Here is a 13,039-nt window from a genome sequence, read left to right on the forward strand (position 1 = left end):
GCGACCGGTTGGGGTGAGAGAAGGAAGACAGGATAAAGACATGCTGTGGAAGAGAGAGAGAGGTTAATAACAGATATGATTCAATGCAGAGAGGTCTATTAACACATAGTGAGTGAGAAAGGTGACTGGAAAGGAAAAACTCAGTGCATCATGGGAATCCCCGGCAGCCTACGTCTATTGCAGCATAACTAAGGGAGGATTCAGGGTCACCTGGTCCAGCCCTAATTATATGCTTTAGCAAAAAGGAAAGTTTTAAGCCTAATCTTAAAAGTAGAGATAGTGCCTGTTTCCCAAATCCAAACTGGAAGCTGATTCCACAGAAGAGGGGCCTGAAAACTGAAGGCTCTGCCTCCCATTCTACTTTTAAATACTCTAGGAACAACAAGTAGGCCTGCAGTGCCAGAGCGAAGTGCTCTAATAGGGTGATATGGTACTACAAGGTCATTAAGATAAGATGGGGCCTGATTATTTAAGACCTTGTATGTGAGGAGCAGGATTTTGAATTCAATTCTGGATTTAACAGGAAGCCAATGAAGAGAAGCCAAAACAGGAGAAATCTGCTCCCTCTTTCTAGTCCCTGTCAGGACTCTTGCTGCAGCATTTTGGATTAACTGAAGGCTTTTCAGTGAGTTTTTAGGACATCCTGATAATAATGAATTACAGTAGTCCAGCCTGGAAGTAATAAATGCATGAGCTAGTTATTTCAGACGCAGCTGAAACCGATTACGACCTCCCCTCCTACTTAAATGACCAATTCAATATTCCAGGAGTTGAATGTGATACTCTGATGTTTTTAGTTTTTTTTCCAAAATGTTTTTGAAGGTTCAGGATTTTCCTTCCTACAGCTGGTACCTAAGCTGGTACCTTTCATACATATAGTTTTCATACATTTTACAGCACAGCAGCTCACCACTCTAATGTCCACAATTCAACTTTAAGACCCCAAATTGATGTCTCCTCCTCAATTCCATGTGTATTACTCTACAGAGTAGTATACATGCTGTATAGACCCACTAGAACTATACACCTGATTAAAAACCTTAAAGGTTGAGTGACCTGAATCATTAAAAAAAGAACAGTGGTGTATTGCAATATAATTGATCTGAATAGAAACAGTGGTCAGATTCTTTTTTGTCTGTAGAATAACAGCATACAGCTGCCCCACTTGTTTTTATTTTCCACACACGTGTCTTATTTCTTGCAGACCCGAGCTTAAAAGAATTGAAAAATATTTACTTCAATCTGTGCATGTAACGATTTGCACCTTGGTTCCAGAAAGCAGACTCAGATAGCAAAAAAGCCAGAACACTGGCAGTGTCTTTTATTATTTCAACATGACAGGGTAGTTAAAAGGTTGGCAATCAGTTCTCAAAGTAAGTGATTGAAAGTGAAATATTTAGTTTTAGGAAGAGGTTCTCTTTTTACAAAGATGTCATTTACTTCCTTTTTTTTTTATCAATACACGTCTTAAATGTTATGCTGATAAGAAGCAAATGTTGTTCACCTTACTGTGAAAGATAAAATACTGTCTTTTTTTTTTTTTTACCAAGCATCGCCAACGCCAGTTATGTGTTAAGGTCAATTGCATAAATGTCCTTAGAGATGAGGTGCACAACTGCAAAATTCCACCTGACAGAACTACAACTCCTAAATGTAGAGAACTAAATGAGATAAATAAAGGTTGTTAAATTTAAATCCACCTGCCAGACACAGATAGACCAAACTATAATTTGGCTTCGTTTTGAGTCAGCAGACTTTTAAAACATGTTGGAACATTAACCACAAACAACTCTGATTGTTTCTTTGTTCCATCATTTTGGAGGTGTTGGAGGAATTTAAATGGTGCGGTTATAGAAAACTGTCACACTCGGTCATAAACACCTGGTTAAAATAGCCACTATGATATGTGAAAAAAAAAAAACACATAAATCTATGATGACATATATAACTGTAGTAAAGACTGAACCAGCATACCCATTGGTGCAGTAGGGGAATCTCTTCAGACTGAATTGCCATTTCGTTATCTTCAGTACTCAGTGTGACACCTTTTAGCCATTTTCAGGGGGAAAGCGTTGATATCCTGCTGGTTTGATGTCACTTGCAGTCAAGGCTGATGATGTTGCTCCTCGTTTGCTCGCTTAACCATGTACACTCTATCACAGAGCAGAACAAGCTTAGAGAAAACAGCTGTCAGAAAGCAAAGTCCCAATGCCACTTTCAGGTCAGCGACTGTTCCGTTAGCTTCTGTGACTCTTTGCAAACAAATGTCATTTATGAGTCCTTCTGGGACATGAATACAATTTTTCTTGGCAAATCTGTTCATATTGTTTATTTTCTTTTTAAACTATTTGATACTGGGTTAAGTATTGTAGGACAAAAAACAAACAAACAAAAAGCCTGTCCTGTGTGGGCACAGCTGCCAAAGGGAGTTCTAATTTAAAGACTAAAGGGATGAGTTATAAAAAAAATCATCCCCATATATTTGTTTTGAAGGGGCAAAGAAAATCAAAGTCAGGTCAACCTTCAGAGTGTCCAGTTTTTGGCACATCTGTGTTGTTTTAATTTTTCAGTTGGGTGGTGGTCAGGTGGTTTTGCCATCCCTAGTTCCTCCTGTCCATGTATCTAAGTATCATTTGGATGTTCAGATCAGGGATTTACTTGGGGTGAACATGAAGCCTCCCAAGTTATCAAAACCAGTTAAACCTGTACTTCTTTTGATCTAATTAAGATCCTTGGATTACGGTTTGCTGTTTTTAATACAGTAATTATGATTGCTTTCATTACGGAAGATATTGAGACTTTTAAACTAATTAAGCAAAAGGCTCTATTCAATATTATCTTCTAACTACATTATTGCCTTTGTTCATCTGATTTCTCCTCCCACATTTAAACAGCAAGCCAAAATATTGTTTTATTCGTCTCCAAAAGTTGATTCTGTTCATCTGGACATAGCGTTTTGTGGGAGAAACGTTTCGTCACTCATACAAGCGACTTCTTCAGTCTCATCTGAATACAGCCTCTGTCAGTGTGCCCCAGGGTGGCTGTGGCTACAATGTAGCTTGCCTTCACCAGTGTGTGAATATGTGTGTGAATGGGTGGATGGCTGAATATGTAAAGCGCTTTGGAGTCCTTAGGGACTAGTAAAGCGCTGTACAAATACAGGCCATTTACCATTTACAGGTTTCCCCAATCTTATAAACAGTACATTTGCATACTGACTGAACCCAGCCCACTGAAGGAACAATGGGCTGTGAGGTCAGTTCCTTAATCTTAATTATGCAAATTCTTATGGCCATTGATCAACAACCACTGACCAAATACCACTGATCAATGGCCATGAGTACCATTCACAGAGAGTTGGGGAATGGCTGCAATCACAGCATTGTAAGATGGTGAAAGATGTACCCTTAGACCCCCTCCTCAATTCAGAGATGGTCTTTCCCTTTTCACATAAATGGCCTCCTTGACTCCGCACTCAAACCAGCGTCCCTCCCTGTCTAAGATGTGTACATCCTCATCCTTGAAAGAGTGTCCACTGGCCTGGCGCAGCATGTTTTGCGGTTTAAAAGCCACAGAGATGCAGTGTTTAGAAAAAATGCATTTCAACTGCTCCGATACTTGAGTATGCGTTGAGACGCATTTTTTCTAAACACCAGGTCTCTGTGAATCAACTTTTGGAGATTTACTTACCTGGATGATTGAGCATGCATCAAGATTGTTTTATTAGTACACAGACTGATGTAGTCCAACCACTTTTAGTCTCAGGAGCACACTGTACTTTTGTAGTTGTAATAATTCAAAGAATTGAACTCTAAGGTGTTTTTATACTGCCAAGAATGTCAGTATGGTTGAATAATATGCATATCGAAGTATGTATTTCGATAAGTTCAGGGACTTTTGAAATGTGCGCCTCCTACTGTGACTCTCAGCCTGGAAAGTTGACAAATATGTACTGTTTCAGCATTAAAATAGTGCTCACAAGATACTGAGTTAGAAGTTATCACTGCTGACAAAAGAGCAGTAATCCTAGTTGGTATCTTTTCAAAATAAGCTGAAAAAAAAACCCACCACTTGCTTTAATAAATATAAAAATCGTTTCACAATTCAATGAAAAACCTTGTTTCCTCAAATCAGTAAAAACAGAATGCGTTGAGATTTAAAGCCCTTTAAAATCATATAAACTAACGAAATTGTTATTCTACCTCCTGCTTCTACTTTGCTCATAATCGAATCATCGTCTTGCTTCTTTCTGAGTTTTGCCAGCTGATAACTGAAAGACAAGGGATTAGAGAGCTTTTTCAGAGAGAATAGGAAGGAAAAAGAAGAGCCTGGGCTGTGACTGAAATGGCAAAGGGAAAAAAAAGGCTTAACTCTGACTTTGGATTTTGAGAAATATCTCTAAATGTCACACACGTTAAAAGCAGCAGGGGCTTGAGTGGTGAATGTCATTTTAAAGAAATGTATAATATGTGGCTTTGTCAGTATTCTCTGACAAAGAGTGTCTGTATTTGAAGTGATGTAGGCGGTTGATAATAAAAAGAGGTTGAGTATATAAGAGGATAAATAATGTTTCACAAGATAAAATGAGAGAGGAAAACTTCTAAGCAAAGTAATGAATTCAGGAAGACTTCTAAATAAAACTCTTGGATGTTTGGAAAGCATCCACACCAGCTCTGTGTGCACAGATTTCTAAACTGAGCCAAACTCTGTGAAAGGACTTGCAATGCATAATGCATAGCTTTGTGTGTATGTGAATTAAACTGGAACTACACAGTAGCAAACATCCATTTTGCCAAATCCTGAATCAAGTGTATAGATTATTAATCCATCCAGATGTTTTCAATGCATTTGTATGAACCTGATATTATAAAAGCTAAACATCAGCATGTTCGTATTGTACTTGTGGGCATTTAAAAGAACCGAAGTTACATCAAAGAATGGTTACACCATATACTTGAGTTTCACAGTGTCATTTTCAATGGATTTAGTAAACCAAAAAGTGGCACCAGCTTGTCACAAGTTCAATAAGATGGAGGCAGCTGCCAAAGTTTTGGAATGTGTGAGTGTGGAAAACTAGTGATGGCTGTGTGAGCTTGATGTGGTTGACAGAGTTGGTCAGAAAGGTGAATGAAGGCAAGCAGAGGAATGAAATAGAACTTGGCAGATCACCACAAGAGAAGAATGTTAGTATAAATACGGCTGTTCGATATAACGATATAAAAAGATCTATCGTTTCATTTTACGCTATCGTTTGTTTCGTGGTGTCACAAAATAAACTGTTTAAGGCAATATTTTTTTCATCGTTTTGATGGTCACTGTAGTGGCTATATTAATTTCTTAAAGTTCTCTCTGTCTCTTATATTTAATATAACCACACTAGGGACGGACAAGCGCCTGTTTTTATGCATTGTCGTTAGCAACAACGACGGTAAAACCATTGCATGTCTGCTTGTTTATTTTCCACATAAACCTTTCACAATAAAGCTCAAGATCCTGTTGAGACTTTTCAAAATAAACTGAATCACATGATAGAGAATGCAGAGTATTTACGGGTGAGAAGCAAAAAAGAGCCGTCAGGTGCTAAAAAATAAACCTTAGACTCAAACGTTAGAACAGGCTTTTCCCCGCAGCACGCCGTGTAATTAATACTTACATTGTTAAAACACTCGACTCCAGGTACACGACGCCCAGCTGAAAACATTTCATGCAAGTAAGTCGAGCTGACTCACAGAATCTATAGAAAATGTTAAATTTGTGATTTAAATCGTTATCGGACGATACATATCTTATATCGGGATATGAGCTTTTCGTCATATCGCACAGCCCTAAGTATAAAGCAAAATCATAAGGCGGTAATCAGCCTGTGTGGGCACAGAGGCCTAAGTATAGCGACCATCGTTGCAAGCGGAACGAGACTGGCAGAGAAGTACTAAAAATCCGAGCCAGGTGTTAATGAACCACAGATCTGTATGTTCATGTGATCAAAGCAGAGCCTGAAAGAATAGAAGTGCCAAACTTGCAACATCATGTTAACTCTCCCTGCTTCTCTGGTCTTTCTATTCCTTTTTTCTTTTTGACATTTAACAGTGAACATTTATATGTATAACAAGTGATTACAAGACTCCAAATTCAAAACTGCTATGAGATTAAAGCCCCATCAAAGAAAGTCTTTTAGGATGTATTATATCCTAGGATATATCCATATTTCCTTTTTCTTACAATTATATTCTGTAGTCATGGTCAAAAGAAGGTATGCCCTGTTTAAATTCCAACATTTTTCTTGTCAGGATAAAGTGAAGGTAAACTGATCAGTTATTAAAATGTACTAAATATGACAAATACTGTCTCATTGTTAACTGAAAAAAAGGAAAATGTGTACTGTTCTCTCTATGTGTTAAACTCCCTGAGTGTGAACATAGATAAACAGCCAGCCAAACTCCTTTTCAAGAGCCAGGAAGGTGAGCGTACTTGCTCCTTTAATGACTCCAAACATAGCAATCATCTTGCACTGACATCATTGAACTGGAGTGAAACTAGAAAAACACATAATACAAAACTCTTAATCGATTGACATATAATCAGCAGGTAAATATATTCAGGCACTTACACAGGAGACCATGAAATAAGTATACTGTAGATATCCAAACTGATATTACTACAAAGAAAACAAGCAGGTAGTAGGTGAGCGTACACTTGTATCATTAGCTCAGAAGCTACACCCTATAACTGCACTTCAAAGAAGGTACAAAATAATGTCTCAAAACACCCTATTATTAATTGCTTAATATACAAAGAACTGACAGAACTTACGACTATTGCTTTCTGAAGGACTCCTTTGAAGGATTGCTTTGGATTCCACATGAATGATTACAAAGTTGTAGCCATGCTTTTCCCACTGTTCTCTGCATTTCCTGCTTCCTGTCTATGCACATGTCAAAATAAAAGCCTTCCTGTCTATCCAGATGTCAAAATAAAAGATTCACAATTTTCCGATGTATAACAATAGAAATACACTTTACACTTATTTGTGTCATTAGCATATGAACATATTGAAAACAGAACAAAATGTGTTTGTATAAAAAAAAATAAAAAAATAAGTAGACCTTTACTGCTTCTGTAGGGAATTAAGAGGGTTAATTGGGAGCCAGGTACTGCTAATTAAATGCATTCATATAGAAAAATTTGAGTGTGCCTCACATTTTATAAAAGCAGAAGTTTTGCCAGTTTGCTGGTCTAAAGCATTAGCAAGTGTGACACACTCGCAAGGAGGAAATGCATTACCAATGATTTTAAAGAAACATTTGCTCCTGCTCATCAAATAGGATAGGACAAACATCTCACGGTGACTATCAAGCATGGTGGTGGATGCATGATGATATGTGTTTGTTTTGAAGTCACATGATATAGGCACCTTAACGTCATTGAGTCAATTATGAACTGTATAACAAAGTATTTTAGAGTTAAATGTGAGGCCTCTGTTCAACAGCTAAAGCATGTCCCAAGCTGGGTCACACAACAGAACAAAGCACAGAAGGAAATTTCCGGTATTTGTTACCATGGCCCATTCAAAGTCCACATGCGCATGTGCATCAACGAATGTCTAAAAACCTCAGTGAACAATGGGTTTTTTTTTAAGTTATTGTTGAAGTTATTGCTGCACCTCAATCATTTCTATAGTTTCTACTATACAAGCTTTTGAAACACAGGATGTGCTTTATTATTCACACACACTGCTTCTGCATTTCAACTTACTTTTGTTAAATAAACAATTACAATGTGGAAAACATCAGAATCAGAATAGCTCATTAATCCTAAAGTTAAAGTAAGGAGAAAAAAGCTGGAAAAACCAAAACAGACTGCATGCCAGTTTATGCATGTGCACAGAGTTAACATCATGTGTTTATTATTATGTTCTGATATGTTAAATTTTAGAATTGGCACAGTATTCTTTCTTTTTACCAAGGCTTTACATGCCTCTTTCCATTCTACCCACAAAATAAATGGATAGATTTAAAGTACTGGAAGCTCCTCAGTGATGACAAAATAGTTTCTGGGTCACAGAAGAAGACACAATCAAATATAAGTTAGCATAATCAAAAGCAAAAGAGAACAGACAGGACAACAAAACAAGCATATGACCCCTTTGGTTGGTTACTTAGCACAGGTTTATTTGAACTCCATTGTAGAGGAGATTTTCAATAAAAGACGATTTATCAGATTTGATGAAAAAGTCTAAACTACTGTATTTTTTGCACTATAAGGCACACTAAAAATCCTTTAATGTTTTCAAAAATCAACAGTGCACCTTATAATCTGGTGCACCCTATGGTCTGAAATATACTTGTAGTCTGTCCCTCAAAAAATGGCTCAAATGAATTTTGGTTTTGTATAAGAACAATAAACCTAATAAATGCATGACACACAATTCAAAATGTTACGTGCATGTGAGAATATTTCGCTTCACATGTGAGAAGCAAAATATTACAACAATCCATCACTTACTGTCATCTCTAAGAACATTTCCTGTCCTCGCTGTCATGTGTAGAATTAAATGACTTCCACATTCTGACATTCTGTGTGTCTGACGTCGTGAGAGCCATGCTGACTGAAAATATCCTGGTGCTGAGCAGCTCCAGACTGCCATGCACAATCACCTGCTCAAGAATTTCTGTCATTAATCTTTTAAGCAAGGTGAAGAGAAGTGAAAAGTTGCCACTGGTTACATTTTTGCTTTTTCCCTTCTAAGCCTTCACCGAACCAAAAGCCCTCTCTGCTGGCAGTTGATTCATGTCATCTTTCACAGGAATGGCTTTGCCTTCTTTCTCTGCTGCTAGCCAAAGTATCTTTCCAGTTGGGGCGATGGGGAAGGGTTACTATAATTTATAGGGTAGCAGCTGCTCAGTTGCTGAGATGTGCTGACATTTGGTTTTTTGCAGATATTATTTCCAGGAGTTTGCAAGATCTTTTTTTTTTTAACCCACATGGACATTGGTGTAAAGTACTGTCTTACTGGGGGGTTTTCTATTATTATTTTAGAAAGAGAATGAATATTTTTATCAGAACAACTTACTTTATATCATTTTACAAAATAGCAATTTGCTATTTTCTCATTCAGGGATGCTACTCATTCAAGATAATTCTCAGTATTTTCCTGTTTAAAAATCTATTTGAAATGATCAGAGTAGATGTGAAATATTAAAGTCTATAATCCTTCTTCTTTCACCCACCCATTGCCTCTGACTGCTCTTCCAGAGCAGTGGAGTTCCTGTAACACGATCATACTTACTTTACTTTTCTCCTTGATCACTGCCCCTGGCTGGTTAACTCTCCATCAGTCTCTCTGCTGGCACCTTTGGTTACAAAAGATAAGAAGTTATCAAGGGTCTTTCTGATTTTTCATCCCTTAGGCTTGCAGCAGTAGGACAGAGAGGATGAACTGTCAGAGACATATCAGCCAAACATAAACGTGACTCAGGGCCAGACCTGAATGTATTCAGACATATACATCTAATGTAGTAAAAAAGGCTTGGCCTGGCTGCCAGCTAGATGCTTCAATAGCGTGAACCTTTCTCTGGTATCTGTGTTAGTGTTAGTGTCTAGTCAATAATAATAATAATAATAATGGATACTTTATTGATCCCCATGGGGAAATTACTTGTTTTTCTCTGCATTTGACCCATTCACTCAGTGAAGCAGTGGGCAGCCCACTAAGCAGGCGCCCGGGGAGCAGTGTGTAGGGACGGTACCTTGCTCAGGGGTACCTCAGGGTAGCCGTTAAGTGGATTCGAACCGCCGACCTTCCGATATGTTACAGATCAATTCCTCTGCTGTGAAGTCTCGAAAAACACGTGTTTCCGGCAGATGCACTGTATTTTCCAAAACTACACAATCTACCATCAATGCTATAATTAAACAACATGTTATATCACACACATTTATTTGTTCATTTTGCCCTAGATTATCCAACATAATAACTCTGTTCCTGTGAATTTCAATAGGGAGCAATGGATATTGTCACTGAATAAATTCCCATTTCAGTAGCCCATAGGCACATCAAAGCAGTGTACCCTGGTTTGTGAAAAAGCATCCTCAAATAGCATAGATCTAGACAATTATTGGCAAATTTCAAAAAAGAAGCTTTGGATTTCAGAAATCCAAAGCTTCTTATGGTAGGCCTGTCAGCAGTATTTTAACTGAAACCATTCGTACACGAGAGGCTGTAACAGTGTCCGATGACATAAGGATAAGCATCATTAGGAAAGAAAATGCAAAGCTGGATCCACGTTTATGAAGCAGCTCAGAGGATTAAATTAGTCTAAAAGCCAATACTTTTAAGCCATGTTTTCTAAGCAACAGCTCTTTTACGGAAACAATATATCCACTTGACTTATCTGTCAAAGACTAGTCAGCTGAATAGAATGAGGTACTGTGACAAAAATTGTGACTTTAGGCTGAGACAAGAATCTATAGAGAAAAGCGTGACATCTGTTTTCTTATCCAGCAGTCAGGGTCGATAGGGACTGGAGATAAATACTCTAAGATTCTTATGGTTCATTTAAAATGATCAGTTAACCTAACTAGTATGTCTATGGACTATGGGAAGAAACCAGAGTAGCCAGAGAGAACCCATTCAAGTGCATGCACCATTACTGCACCACTGCACTGGCCTTAACATCATGTGCTCCCTTAAATACCTTGACCCCAAGTCAATGGATTGAAGTGTTCTGTCACATATGTTACAATCCAGTGAGTGATTTATAGATCTTTGTCCATTTGTGGGCTTTTATTTGTTTTTGTAATTATCAAAGCAAACAAAACTTGCAGGCCAATGTAATTTACTAACATAAGAATAAGCATTTAATAAAATAAAAAATTAAAATAAAGCTGAACCTTTTTCTCTGAATAAAGCAGAAAAATGTGAATAATTAAAATAATTAATTAATTTAAAACAAATCACCCGACAATATTACATTCAAGGTAACCTACAGCCCTGATGAGACCCTAACCATAAGGCCACAAGCTCTTTCACTTACCTTAGAATTTAGTCAATATCTTGGATTGGTCTCTGCCTTATATTTCATTTATCTTGTTACTAATGGAACATGTTTTGCCATCTAATGGTTATCAGTACAAAAGCAAAACAAAGGAGGAAAATGAAAGACAACATGCCATCCAGAGAATTGAATAAACACTATGCCATACTTTTCCAATTACACACATTTTCATTTTCTCATTTTTAGACATTTGTCATTTTTGTCATAAGTTTGATGTCCAGTCCAGTAGTAACCAGTTGTTATTGTTACTGGTTTAGGTATCACAAGCACAGCCATATCCATATTTCGTCAACAACATCAAGGCAGTTACTGGAAATATTCCAAGCTTCTAAATTGATCTTTTCTTTTGTTTGCTATTTTTTCAAGTACAATACCACCATGTAAAACCAGGCCATTTCACCAAGTTTACATTTACATACATTCCCCAATGGAATGTAAAGTTAACATTACTATACTAAGGTAAAGTTAGAAATATTTGAATTTGTTTATATAGTACATAGAAAAATCAACTGAAAAAATAAAACTGTTCTGCTTATTTACCAGTATATCATCTTCTTTTTTTTTTTTACAGAAGTTATCATAAATAGAAATTCATTAGACAAATATAAAACATTTGTTCATTTTAAAACAGTACTGTACTTTAGACCCTTAAGCTCAAGTGTCTATACATCCATAAAATATTAAGTATTTAGTTTTTGGGGGGGGTTTTTTATCCTTGTTACTTAGTAAAGATAAGATAAGATAAGATAACCTTTATTAGTCCCACACGTGGGAAATTTGTTTTGTCACAGCAGGAAGTGGACAGTGCAAAAGTTATGACGCAAAAATTTGAATACAATAAGAATAAATACAGTACACAGCTGTACAGAATAGAATAAAATAATATACTATATACAGTAGAATAAAATAGAATAAAAATATACAATAAGATAAAAATAGAATACGAATGCTATATACAACTGAGTAAAAATACAACGATGCCAGAAAAGATTATTGCACTTAGTGTTATTGCACATGTGTGGATGTGTGTGTTTGTTCAGTTAAAGTCTTTATTATGGAGTCTGACAGCAGTGGGGAGGAAGGACCTGCGAAATCTCTCCGTCCCACACCGTGGGTGCCGCAGTCTCCCACTGAAGGAGCTGCTCAGTGCTGTCACAGTCTGCTGCATGGGGTGGGAGACGTTGTCCAACAGGGATGACAGCTTAGCCGCCATTCTCCTGTCACTCACCACCTCCACTGGGTCCAGAGGGCATCCTAGAACAGAGCTGGCCCTTCGGATCACCCTGTTCAGTCTCTTCCTGTCCCCAGCAGAGATGCTGCCGCCCCAGCAGACCACACCATAAAAGATAGCAGAAGCCACCACAGAGTCATAGAAGGTCTTCAGGAGTGGGCCCTCCACCCCAAACGACCTGAGTCTCCGCAGCAGGTACAGCCTGCTCTGCCCTTTCCTGTAGAGGGCGTCTGAGTTATGAGTCCAGTCAGTATACAGCAACACTGGTACACTTAATGACTGGAACTCTTTTTCACTCCCTAAATCCATCTCTAGGCGAAGGTGACAATCAGATCTACAATAGGTTATAATCATTAACTTCCCTATAATGCATACAGAGTTGCATGCGGAGACACTGATCCTACATAAAGATGATAAACAAGCATTTAAGTGAGCTGCATTATAAGCCGTTTATTTCTGAAACAAAATATATACATTGAAAAACTAAATTAGAGACAACAAAAAGTTATCTGTTATTTGTAAAAATAAAAGATTAATTATTCAGGTTTTCTTCATTTCCTGAGATCAGCTCTACTGGATCACCTGAAGTCTTTCCTTGTATGACAATTCCTCTGCAAGCTGGGGGCGGAGTCTGTGAATTTACTCTGTTGGTGTCATAGCCCCTCTAGGAGTTCAGAGTTAAGAGATCAGGAGTTAATGTTTCCATTGTAACACCTCCAGATTTGACATAGAAACACTCATTTTTAACACTCGA

General features: G+C 37.6%; 1 protein-coding gene and 1 long non-coding RNA gene across 3 annotated transcripts in view; one reads left to right on the forward strand and one right to left on the reverse strand.

The window, feature by feature from the left end:
* Positions 1 to 13,039, forward strand: part of rxfp1 (relaxin family peptide receptor 1) — a 77,668-nt gene that overhangs the window by 16,760 nt on the left and 47,869 nt on the right. The window lies entirely within an intron of this gene.
* LOC113030977 (uncharacterized) lies at positions 14 to 9,599 on the reverse strand. Its single transcript, XR_003273669.1, has 3 exons — positions 6,811 to 9,599; positions 1,975 to 2,153; positions 14 to 43 (listed from the first exon to the last, which is right to left on the reverse strand). It is a non-coding gene; the product is annotated as an uncharacterized LOC113030977 (long non-coding RNA).

This window comes from Astatotilapia calliptera, chromosome 2 (genome assembly GCF_900246225.1).
Source record: "Astatotilapia calliptera chromosome 2, fAstCal1.2, whole genome shotgun sequence".
NCBI lineage: Eukaryota > Metazoa > Chordata > Actinopteri > Cichliformes > Cichlidae > Astatotilapia > Astatotilapia calliptera.